The sequence below is a fragment of the Solanum pennellii genome, chromosome 12 (genome assembly GCF_001406875.1).
Source record: "Solanum pennellii chromosome 12, SPENNV200".
In the NCBI taxonomy this organism is placed as follows: Eukaryota; Viridiplantae; Streptophyta; class Magnoliopsida; order Solanales; family Solanaceae; genus Solanum; species Solanum pennellii.
Genome location: NC_028648.1, coordinates 11227910 through 11240447, shown reverse-complemented (window position 1 = coordinate 11240447; position 12538 = coordinate 11227910). Strand labels below are relative to the sequence as shown.

Sequence of the window (12538 nt, the reverse complement as noted above, 5' to 3'; positions counted from 1 at the left end):
TATATATATATAGAAATAATGATTCTTTTATTATTAGAAAGTTAAGATATTACATTATTTATACTTGTATAGTCATGTTTTATTATTATTGGTGTAATGATATTTCTTTCAAATAGTAATTATAATAATTTTTTCTTTATTATAGATTATCAATACTTATCTCAAATAAAAATCAGAATATTATTTCGATATATTATAATTTTTTCATAAAAAATTATTTGTAAAATCATTAAAAGGAATATAATTAGTAATAAAATTATAAAATTGAATATACATGAGACAAAGCCCGTAGATCCACGGAATTTATGCCCCGTGTCTCGATGCTTACACATCGCCCCAAACGGTATATAACGCCCCGGCTCACGCCCCTGCCTTTAAAAAACCCTAGTACTATCAATAATATCATATGGAACTATAATTCATTCCTTCAAGAAATATTCTTCACACTTCTATAATATTTCTTTTCTTTAAAAAAAAATGACCTCCTTTCCTTTTTAGTTTATTTCACAAAGAATATAATGATCTCTTTTTTTTTTATAACATTTTAATTTCAGCTTTTTACGTGGCATGTTTAAGACCACAAGATCAAAAGACAATTTTATACATTTAATCTAACTTTAATTTAGGACCACAAGATTCAAAAATTTTCTTTATATTCTTAAGCTATGTGTCAAATCAAATTAAATTATTTTTTATAAACGGAAAAAGTATCATTTACTAAAAAAATATGACAAATCAGTACTGATTTTTCTCAAATAAAAAACATACCATTCTTGGTTACAGTAAGTTCTCTTAAATGCTAAATTACAGCTAACAAAGGGTTAGAGAAAAATAAAATAATTAAAAAGTGGAAAATGGTGGGATAGAGTTGGCATTATTATATGAGTTTCCACCATCAATACATCTTCAAGCAATAATGCTGACTGCTTTTTGGAGTTGCTTTATCCTATTTCCAGCAACAGAAGCCTGCATTTATCCCCAATAAACATCAGTGGCGTCATATTTATTGATGTGATATTCGTTTATTTGGTTTGATACGAAGTTAGAAAAATAGATAGACTTTCAAAATTTATGATATAAATTAAGTCATAGATATTTGTGTGCTTTTAAATTCTTTTTTTTTCCTTCCGATGTCTGATACTCGCATTGAAATTTGACTAAATCTGAATCTTGACCATTTAGCTAAGAGATGTTTCGTTATCCATTAAAAATTTTGTAATCTCTCATATATTGTTTCACTCTTTATTTCTTCATTATACCTTATAATATATGTAACTTTTAGGTAATATATTTTCACTATTAACTATTCTATTATCTTCCTATCCATTGCTAGAAAGAATTTATCAATTAAAAATTATGGTGGTCCTCATTTGGTTTTGGTATACTGTACGTACACAAGAAAATATAAAGTGCATAAAAGTTAGTAAAAAAAAGAGTCTTTATTAGTTGAAGAGAGATGTTTCTTTTGTGAAGCTTTGGACGCAACTCTTATTCAGAGTTTGTTGATTTGTACTTTGTGATTAGGATGTTGTTTGCTGGAAGGAACAAGTGAAGAGGACTATTCCTGGAAAGGTGAAAATATTTGTTGTTATGTTTGATCTCAACTTAAAGAGAGAGATGATATATCCGCCTCACTGTAAAGAGATTTTATTTCATAGTATATTTTTTTTCAATTTTAATCTCGTAATATTGTAATTTTCACTAACGTTAGAGAGTAAAATATTTCTTAACAAAAACGATTTCATATTAAAAAGGACTCAAACTCGAGATTCCTTGATTAAAGACGAATACTTGTCACTCTACTCTTCTCTAGTTGGTATCTTATATATCATTTCATTTAGAGTATAATGAATATTTTAATAATATATCATCATTTTCTTATACTGATTAAAACACAAAAATAAATCATGCAAATTGAGACAAATAAAATATTATTAATATACACATTATTACTTTATTAATTTATTATAGATTACCTCCTTATCCCAATCAGTTTTTGCAGTTATCCAAATGAGAACAATTGTCTGAGCTGTAGTCCCAACTAACATCCCATACCACATGCCCTGAAAACAAAAATGTATAAATAAATTAATACAAACATTAAAATATAATAAATGTTAAAAGTGAAAACAAAATATTAACAAAATGAGATAAAATAATTGATTAGTACCAGCATTGCCCCATTTGATGGGAAAAGTAAGAAAGAGACCCAAAGGAATTCCAATGACATAATAGCATAAAATGTTCACATAAGCCACGTGTTCTTGCCACCCTGCTTCAATTGCCACCCCTATATATTCTTTCACATTATAAATTAAAAAAAAAACATCCTCAAATTATGTAAATAAAATATTTACAACATATTGAGAAATGTTATAAACATATTTGTGTTATCGTCAATGTCTAATTATGAAGAGTCCTTTTAAGACATGGTTTGAAATCCTACTTGGAGACCAAGTAAAGTTTTTCGTATAAATAAAGAATTTTTCTTCATTGTAATGAAGATTTGTGAAAGATCTATGAATCCTGAACATACTATGAATAAGAGATTTTTTCTCTTCTCCCTACTTTATTCGTCTTCTAATTTCATATAGTTTCATAACACGTTATCAGCATGATTGTTCTATTCTTAAAGAATTATAATAGAAGACGGGAGAAGTACAAAAGAGATCTTGCATAAGTTATGCGATAAGGTCGCGATAGCGATAAAGTTCTTATATCTTCAAGATATGATTTATCTTTATGTTATAATTATTTATGTGACAAATCTGGAGTTACCATCTGGAGTAAGTATTTAAAGTTTTATACGTTTAATTTAAACGGATGAGAAGAGAATTCCTTAATTTATTTTAATAATTGAATAAGCACAATTTAGTGAAAGGTATGTTTTCAACCTTTATATGAGGTATGTGATCTATTAAGTTATATTTATTAACTACTAATGTTGATTATAAAAAATCAATAATCTCAATTCTGTGTGTAATTGTAATTTACGATCATATTAATGATCATCAAAAGTGATAAAATTACAATTATTTTGAAGGCTTGAGGTTTAGCCTCATTGTGGGTAAAACGATAGATTTAAGTTTTATCGCACCAAAAGAATAAGACGATGGGTTTATGTCTAATCGCACAAAAAGGGTAAGACATTGGGTTAAAGTCCTGATGCACCATGATGATAAGATATTGGGTTCAAGACCCTTTGATTTATGACCTAAGACACTTTTATATGGATAAGACATTGAATTTGAGTCTTAATGCACCATATTGATGATATAATAATGACTAAAGAAAAACTAATGTGTTTTAGATGAAGAGTCATGAAATTTACTAAATTTACTCCATTACAGAAGTGAATGTGGTATTAGTGCATAATATGTCTTAAAAAAGACAAGTGATTGAATGATGCACATAAATATGGAATGAGGTACTAAAGTTATTATAATTTGATAAGCTCACATGTTTGTGTTCCATTCATGAAGAATGAGAACTTCTGATAAATGATAAAAATACAGATAGATTCTTTAGAGTGAATGAGGTGATAAGCCACCATGCTAGACGTGAAAAAGATAGCAACCTTTGGTCAATGATGTGGTATCACCAAGAATGTCTGTCTCTAAGAAGACATTTATTATAGAAAAATTTCATGTTTTATCTTCAGACTTGTATTGGACAAGAATTAGTGCAATTGAGGCACATTCTATGGTAAATAAGAAGTTTACTAATTTCAATACTTTCTTAGTTTGACACGATTGTCTAGGACATCGTTAGTCTATAATGTTTAGACGAATTATGGGAATTTACATCCATTGAACAAACTAAATTTTTTTTTTAAAATGGTGAATTTTCTTGTACTGTTTGTTAGCAAGACAAGTTAATTGTGAGACCATCATATACGAAAGTTGAGATTGAATCCTCTGCATTGTAGGAATGTATACAAATATTTGTGGACATATTCATCCACCTAGTGGATTGTTTAGATATTTAATGGTCCTAATAGATGTTTCTTCTTGATGGTCTCATGTGTGTCGATTGTTATCTCGCAACTTGATGTTTGCAAAAAATGCTGGCACGAATAATACGATTACATGCATAATTTTCTCATGATCAGAGTAGTCTATTTAGTGATGGGATCACGACTCACCTTTAGAAGAGGCAGAGTAATTGAGGAAAAAATATTTGAAATGTACTCTCAGAGTATTAAAGTTGAACTTTTCTCATATAATAGTAATAAATTAAGAATTTACTAAAGCAAAAAGGCACATGATATAATATACTTGGAGTTTACAAGTACGAATAATTTATTAGTTGGCATAAATAATTTGGTCATCCCAAAGATGTGCGCACTGAGTATGAACATACATTTAAAAACTAGAAGATTCTTCAAGAATTCTTTTGTTGTTTGTTCTAATGACAAGTTGATTGGATCAACTAATGTTGAGATTAAATCTCTAAATTTTTAAAAAATAAAAAAGGTGAATATGGGCCCGTTCACCTATCACGTGACATGATAAAAAGATGTATTTATAAGATAATCACATGTGCGTTTGTTGTCAACCTGTAGTTTGACATTCACAAAATTATTTGTGCAAAAATAATTGAGTTAAGAGCACAATTTCAGAATATGCAATCAAGACAATTTATCTTGATAATATTGAGAAATACTCAAGATGTTGTGACATTAAATGTCAGAGATAGTGAAATCATTGCTTGTGAAAATAAAGCTCCATGTGTTGATTTGAAATATGATACGCATACAAAAGTAATTGTATGCATCAAACCAATAAATTATGATCAGATTTTCTTTCAATCGATTTATGATCAAGGACCAAATATTTTTCATCTGATTATTTTGGTATGTAGTATATAATCAATGAATATACAATGTTGCACAAAGATAAATTCTCCAAATGATTGAGATACATGTTAGTTTGTCTAACATAAGGGGGAGACTAGAAGCAACGGAAGAGTTGTAAATACTCCTATTGAATGTCCCTTAAGGATAAAGTCTATGACATGCATGAAGCATGATAGACTAATCAATTTTAAATAAAATAATCCTTGAAAAAGGGGGAGGATCAAAGAATCAAAATGATCATAATAAGGATACAATGTGCTCTTGAAGATCTTACGACATAACACTTTATAAAACCTCATGAGAGGGTAGCTACCTAAAAATAATGAAGTGATGAGTTCTCAATAAATTATGTCGTATTGTGAATCAATGCAAACTGATATATCGTTGACGGTATCTTTGATACAATATCACGCAATATTGTAAAAAATTATTATGCTACAAATTCTACGACTATTAAAGCATGCTGGTGTAGAAATAATTATCAAGTGAAAAGTGGAATGATGCATCTTGGTAAGCGTAAAGCTTATTTGACTTGCAATCTAGGCAATAGAAGATGTCATACATCTAACATTAAACGTTGTCACTTAACAAAATTGAGATAAAAATATCCGATGAGTTCAAAATCTAAAGCATATACAAGTTTTTGGAAAACTTATTTATCATCCTCATAAGGATTAAATTGATTCAAAATGCATAGAGCATATACAAGTATTATTATGCAAGTTAACGACTAGAATTAAAACTCTTGAAGAGTTTTCAAAAGGCAATAGATTTTTTGCTTTAAAAAGTAGAAATAAGGAACTTGCAGAAATCTTTGATCCTGAAGGAAAGATTCATAAAAACAGATAAAAGAAAACATATTTCATCAAGGTTTTTCTACACTCATGAGCTCCCAAGAATGGTGATATCAACATACAAGAGGTATGTTCAAGTAACATTATTGTTGATTTATTCACCAAGTCTCTATCAACTACAACTTTCAAAGAAGATGGTGCACAAGCTTGGAAAACGAAGATTCTAGTCTCTGAATTGATGTGTCATTAGGGGGAGTTAATACGCGATGTACTCTTTTTTCCTCGCAAGATTTTGTCCCACTGGGTTTTTCTTGTAAGGTTTTTAATGAGACATCCATAATGCGTATTATTAGATATGTGTACTTTTTTTCTTTCACTAGATTTTTTTCCTACTGGGTTTTATCTAGTAAGGTTTTAACGAGGCACATAATCTACCGACATTCAAGGGGAGTGTTATAAACATATTTGTGTTATAGTGAATGTCTAATTATGTGGAGTCCTTGTAGGACATGGTTAGGAATCCTACTTGGAGACCAAGTAAAGTTTTCCCTATAAATAAAGGGTTTTTCTTCATTGTAAAGAAGATTTGTGAAAGATCTACGAATCCTGAATATACTATGAATAAGAGATCTTTTCTCTTCTCCCTACTTTATTCGTCTTCTAATTTCATAACAAAAAATTATTACTTCATGAAATTTTTAGCGGAGTATATATATACTACTTCTTTCGTATAAAAAGATGACTTTTTTTTATTTTTAGTTTTTTTAAAAAAGAATGATTTTTTTTCTATTTTTGGTAACAACTTTCTAGGTGACATGTTTAAAGTCACAAGATTAAAAAGCAATTTTATACATTTGACATAACTTTAATTTAGAACCACTTGATTAAAAATCTTATTTATTTTTTAAAACTCCGTATCAAATTAAACTAAACAACTCTTTATAGAACGAATGGAGTACTATATAACATGATGCATGGAAATGCGTACATAAAGAAAATTCTCTTTAAGAGTTTTTAAAAAAATTGTTACTTCATCTCCCCTCCACCCCTAACTCCCCATCAGTTCCTTCAAATAATATTTAGATATTATTTTAATTTTTTTAAAAAATATATATATTCTATCCGTCTCACATAATTCTCTACTTTTAATTTTTTTCTCATTTTGTGTTATATATATATATATATATATATATATATATATATATATATTGCCGCAAAAATATTTTTTAAGAATTTCTTTTATTTTGATTATATTTGAGACGCAAGTTAAAAAAAAATCCTAAATATATGAACAATTATAACGCAAAATGAGGAAAATATAATAAAAAAACTAGAAGCAGAGGATTAGACAGGGTGAGGTTGAATTTTATTTTATTTTTCAGAAAAAGAAATAATATCAAAAAAATTCTAAGAACGAGTGGGAGAAGGGGTAAGGTTTAAATTAAAAAATTATATTAAAAATAATTTTGAAAAATAAAAGGAAGCGGGAGAAGATGGTGGAGTGCCGTGAAAAATTATTTTAAATTTTATGGTAATATCTTAATCTTTTAGTTTTTAACTAGTATGAACAATTTATTTAGTTTTTGTCAATGTAGATTATTTGTGGCAGTATTTGCAAATGAAAGAAAGAGTGTACTACATACAATAATATGTATACTTCTCAAACTAATAAATGATAATTTATGTATGAAGATCACGATTTTAATAGTGTAGGTATGAAATTGAAGAAAAAAAAAAGAATAGTTTAGATGTGTTCTTAACACTTATCTCAAAATTTAAACAAATTTCAAAATTTCAAAATTTCTTTTTCCAAAAGACCAATTACTTCATTCTTTCAACAATAGTAGTTGTCCACAATAATATTTTGGTATGTCCAACGTTATATTACTTGTCCACTTTATGAAATTAATTAGTAATAATTTTACATTTAGTTTCTAATTTATCCTAATCATTAATTATAGTTTTTTTCCTATTATATCTTTTAATATATTGTATTTATTACTTCCTCCGTCAATTTTTATTTTTCATGTTCTATTATACGGAAGTAAATTTGATTAATCTTTAAAGTTAAATTAGATTATATTAATTAGATGTTTCCAACAGAAACTTCAGATATTAAAAAGTTGTATGAAAAGTACTATAAATTACAATTTTTTATATATCAATATGATAAAATAAAATCATAAAATATTAGTCAATTTTTTTTATAATTTATCTCTAAAAATAAAATTATAACGATTAAAAATGAATGAATATAACATATTTAAAAATAATATAATAAAATTACTCTATTATTTATAATTTTTTAATAAAAACGTGGAAGTCAATGAATACAATGTAGTCAATGAATCCTCAAATTATGTAAATAAAATATTTACACCATATTCAAATGTATCTTTTTCAACATATGCATTATTTTATTAAAAGCATATTTACTCTTAAATGTTTTAACAAAAATAATTATTTTGAAGTGTTGGTATATACATCATAAATTTAATAGTAATACGAATTATCAAAAAATGATAACTATTTTCTTGTCAATTTATATTCACTAATATATATGTATCTTAATATATACTTTCTCTGTTTTAAAAAGAATGATCTAGTTTTCTTTTTTGTTTTTTTAAAAAAGAATAACTCATTTTCTTTTTTGGCAACACTTAAACTTCAAATTTTCACTTGACATGCTTAAGGCCATAAGATTAGACAATTTAGTACATTTGACATAACAAGATTAAAAAATCTTCTTTCTTTCTTTAATCTCCTTTCAAGTTAAACAGAATCTTTTTTTTTTAAACAAAAAAAATATTTTAATTTAAATGCATAAACATGAACGTGAAATTACCAGAGAGTATAGGTTGAAGTGTGTTGACGAATAGAATTAGTCCTAATACAGGAGTAAGATCATATACTCATCTTCGGTACTTTAGCATTGTTTGTGAACAAAATTGGGTATTGGCTTCTTTGTAAAAATGAGTGTAACTATAAGAATTGCACCAATTGCAAGTGAAGTTATTGACACCACAAACACTGAGAATTTTGCTCTTCTTGGATGTCCTGCTCCTAGTTCATTTAATACCCTTACACTACATGCACAAATTAAAATAATTACACACTTTACTCCTATGTTTTTATATTATTTACAAAATAAAAGTATATACCTTATTGCAGCATTGAATCTAATATACAACATGAACGTCCATCCTGCTATGTTTTTGTTAGTGAAAAAACTTACAAGATAATAAAATTGCAAGATTACAAATGAAAATAAAATGAAGAAATTAATCTCTTCAGGCTGAAGCGCGGATATCTCGCTCTCTTTAAGGAGATTCAAGTCCACTGCAGCAAATGTTTTCACCAGTTCAGCAGTAGTCCTCTTTGACTTGTCCCCTCTAGGATACAACAGCCTTCACAAAGTATAACTCAACAACTCTGGACAAGAGTTGAGTCCAAAGCTCCACAAAAAAGAACACCTCCCTTCAATTAATAAGTACTCTCTTTTAGACTAACTCTTTCACTCTTTGTTTTCTCTTGTGTTTTGTGTGTACCAAACCAAATGAAAAGCACCACTATTTATACAAAAAGAAGTCTTCCTAGCAATGAATAAGAAGATAATGGAGGTAGTAAATAGTGAAGATAATGGCCTTAGGAGTTTCATAGGTTACATAGGTTACAAAGGAGTTACATAGATTACAAAGAGTAATGGAGGAATTAAGAATGAAAAAGTGATGGATAACCAATGCTAATGAATGATGTAGAAGTTATCCATTCCAATTTTTATTGTAATGTTTTTATCTCACAATGAATACAGCCAATAAAGCCAAAAGTAATAGCATTACATGGCTACCAAGTCAAAGATGAATAGCAAGATTAAATTGGTTATTTAAAACACAAATGCCTACCAATGGTCATTCTTATAACTCCAAAATAAAGCAATTTAATATGTTAAATATTAATATTAAAATGCTAATAACCTAACAATTTTCACTACAATTCATATCGTTCCAATTGTTAAAAGTAGGTGAACTACAATAAAATTTATCATATATATATCCGTCTTCATTCTTTTTAAAACAAAAGAAAGTGGACCAAAAGTAATGGAGTGGGTGAGTGAACAAACCATATACAAGTAGCATTGACTGCGATTTCTGCATCCTCAACGTAACCTGCCACGATAATCGAGAACATGAAATACCAAAGTTCTAAGCGGCATGCACACACAGTAAACAAATCAAATATTTGTCAAAAACAAATTTAATGCTTTCATTATTAACAGTGTAACAAATACAACCAAACTATCTTTTTTAAGTTCATAACTACATTATTAGAAGTAGCGTGAGAAACCTTCTAAACTGTAATTCATTAATTTAACAAATACACTTTAATATTGACTAAACCAAAAGTGTGTATCAGTGTCATATACATACACTTAGGGTCGTTTGGTAGAGTGTATTAACAAAACAGTGTTTGCATTAGCTTTGTGTATTAATAATATCTTATTTTGTACTTTTTTTTTTCATGTTATGTATAACTAATGCAAACATTAGTTGATACTTTTAAGAGTAAATGGTCTGAAAAATACTCCAACTTTGTTGTTATTACGATATCAAACTTTATGAAGGACCTTTTAATCTTATACTATTTTTAATAGTGTATTCTAAAGATACGTGGACACATTACTATTTATAATTATGTAATAATTTTTATGCCCACGTGGACACATATATACCTTTAAAATATACTATTAAATAGTGTAGGGGTAAAAAATCATTTCCTAAATTTGGTATCACTAGAGTAATTTTGATCAAAATTTAAATATATTTCAAATATTTTTCCCTACTTTTTTAACTCACTATAAAATTGATGGAAAGAGAGATTACATACCATATCATAACCCCAGATGCAAGAGATAATCTAACAAATCCCCAAAGATTTTTGAAAGCCTCCCATGAAAATCCAGACCAAGCTTCACCACAACTCCCCCAAAAAATAAACATCATTTTTGCAGTCACCATAAACCACCATGAACAATTTAAAACCACAGCTCACCAGCCAAACCCCAGCCCAATTTCAACATAAAAAGTCATAGCAAATGAAACTCCAGCTATAACAGCCATAGTCATAATTTTGCTTTGAGCTTGAAGAAATTTCATGATAGGAAACTCAAATGCATAAGCAAAAACCATTGGTATTATCCACAACGAAAATTGCCCTGCTCATTCTGCTATCTTCTCTTGTTGCCCAATTAATTTTAGAATTTGTGTTGCAAATATATTCTAAAACATTAAAACTAACGCAGTTGCGTTCAGTATTATCCATGATCTCTGCAAATAAATCCCCAACATATCTTTTTGTTTAGCTCCATATGCTTGCCCACACAGTGTCATTCTCAACTGTCAAAAACGTAAAACAATATGACACTTGAGTCTAACTCAATCCAAAGAACATAGCTCATAGGGGAATAGAGCCCAAAATTATCAGAATTTGGGATAATAGCCCCCAAAATTAAGAAAATAGGTACCAGTATTCCCTCTGAAAATCCAGCAATGACAAGGATTTGGACAGAAGCAGCAGTAAGTTGAATGGTTACAACATGAACAGCAATAGGTTGATATGCGTTACTATAAATAATGTTTTATTCCTAAAATATTACTGTGAGTAATTCTTTAGAAGTAAAATGTCGCTGTGAGTAACGTATATCAACTTAACGCCGTCAGCTTTTTAAAAATAAACTATGTTAAACAGTTGGTTAAATGCACTGCAGTGCACTAACAAAAAAATGTACACCTATCAGTCTAGTTATTAGAGTCGGTTAAATTAATTACTTCAATTTGTGATGCTATAAATAGTGTTTTGTAGATTGTAATAGTCAGTTTTTCATTGATGGTTCATGTGTTTCAACAGAACCTCTTCTCTTCTTTTTCAATCAATTCTTCTTAAACTAGTATTTTTCTTTATTGACCAATTGTAATTAGTTGGAATTCACTGAAATTTACAAAATATACCTTAAAACGTTATTAAAAAGTACATTTATATTAATTTTGTAAAATTTTAGAAAAACGTATTATTTTAATGAATTACTTTATATAATGACTTTGTTTGTTCAAAACCTCTTTTTTTACTAGACACATTTAACATGTGCTACCCTCTCAAGAAGATTGAGTGTTGAAGTCTATACTCTATAGCCATCCCATTTATTTTTGATTTATTTTCTACTATTGAACTTTTTAAAAAGGAAAAAGTGTGTGGTCATGGGTCCGTTTGGCTATTTTAAAACTTGGAGTATATTTGCAAATGTATGGTCAAGAGCTTATTTATTGTTTTTAAAATTTGGAAAAAATATATACGTTTACAAAAATATTTTATAATCCCAATACATTAAAACTTGGGAAGAATATATATGTTTACCTAATTTTATATTAAAATCTGATTAAAAATTTTAAAATACATTATATTAAAAAGACATATATGTGTATGATAGACTTAAGATGTGTTACATTCGGGATCAAATTTCACGTTTTATAAATCACTTTTGTGAATCGGCTCAATTTCAACTCATTTTATTTTCTCTGAAAATAAAAGGACAAAAAAAATTAGTTATCTGCTTTTGAAAATATTGAAGGGGACAATTATTTTTTAGTGTTACTTCCCTCAAAAAGTGTGGAACGTAAAAATCAAAAGGAGAGACAACAAAAAGAACAAGAAAGACAGAAAAATCAATTTTGTTTCTTCTCTTAACAATATTTAGCTTTGTGAAAAACACAATATTTATCATCTAGTGATTCAAAAAAATGAATTTGGAGCAATCTTTTTTAGTTCGTGATTTAATTCGATATAACAAGATACGTACCAATTTTATATTGTATCTGGTTTATATAAATCATTA

The 12538-nt window shown here is 28.0% G+C and overlaps 1 pseudogene; it reads right to left on the bottom strand.

Moving 5' to 3' along the window:
• Nucleotides 1–839: 839 nt before the first annotated feature.
• On the bottom strand, nt 840–11281 carry LOC107006091 (annotated as a pseudogene).
• Between the last annotated feature and the right edge of the window lie 1257 nt (nt 11282–12538).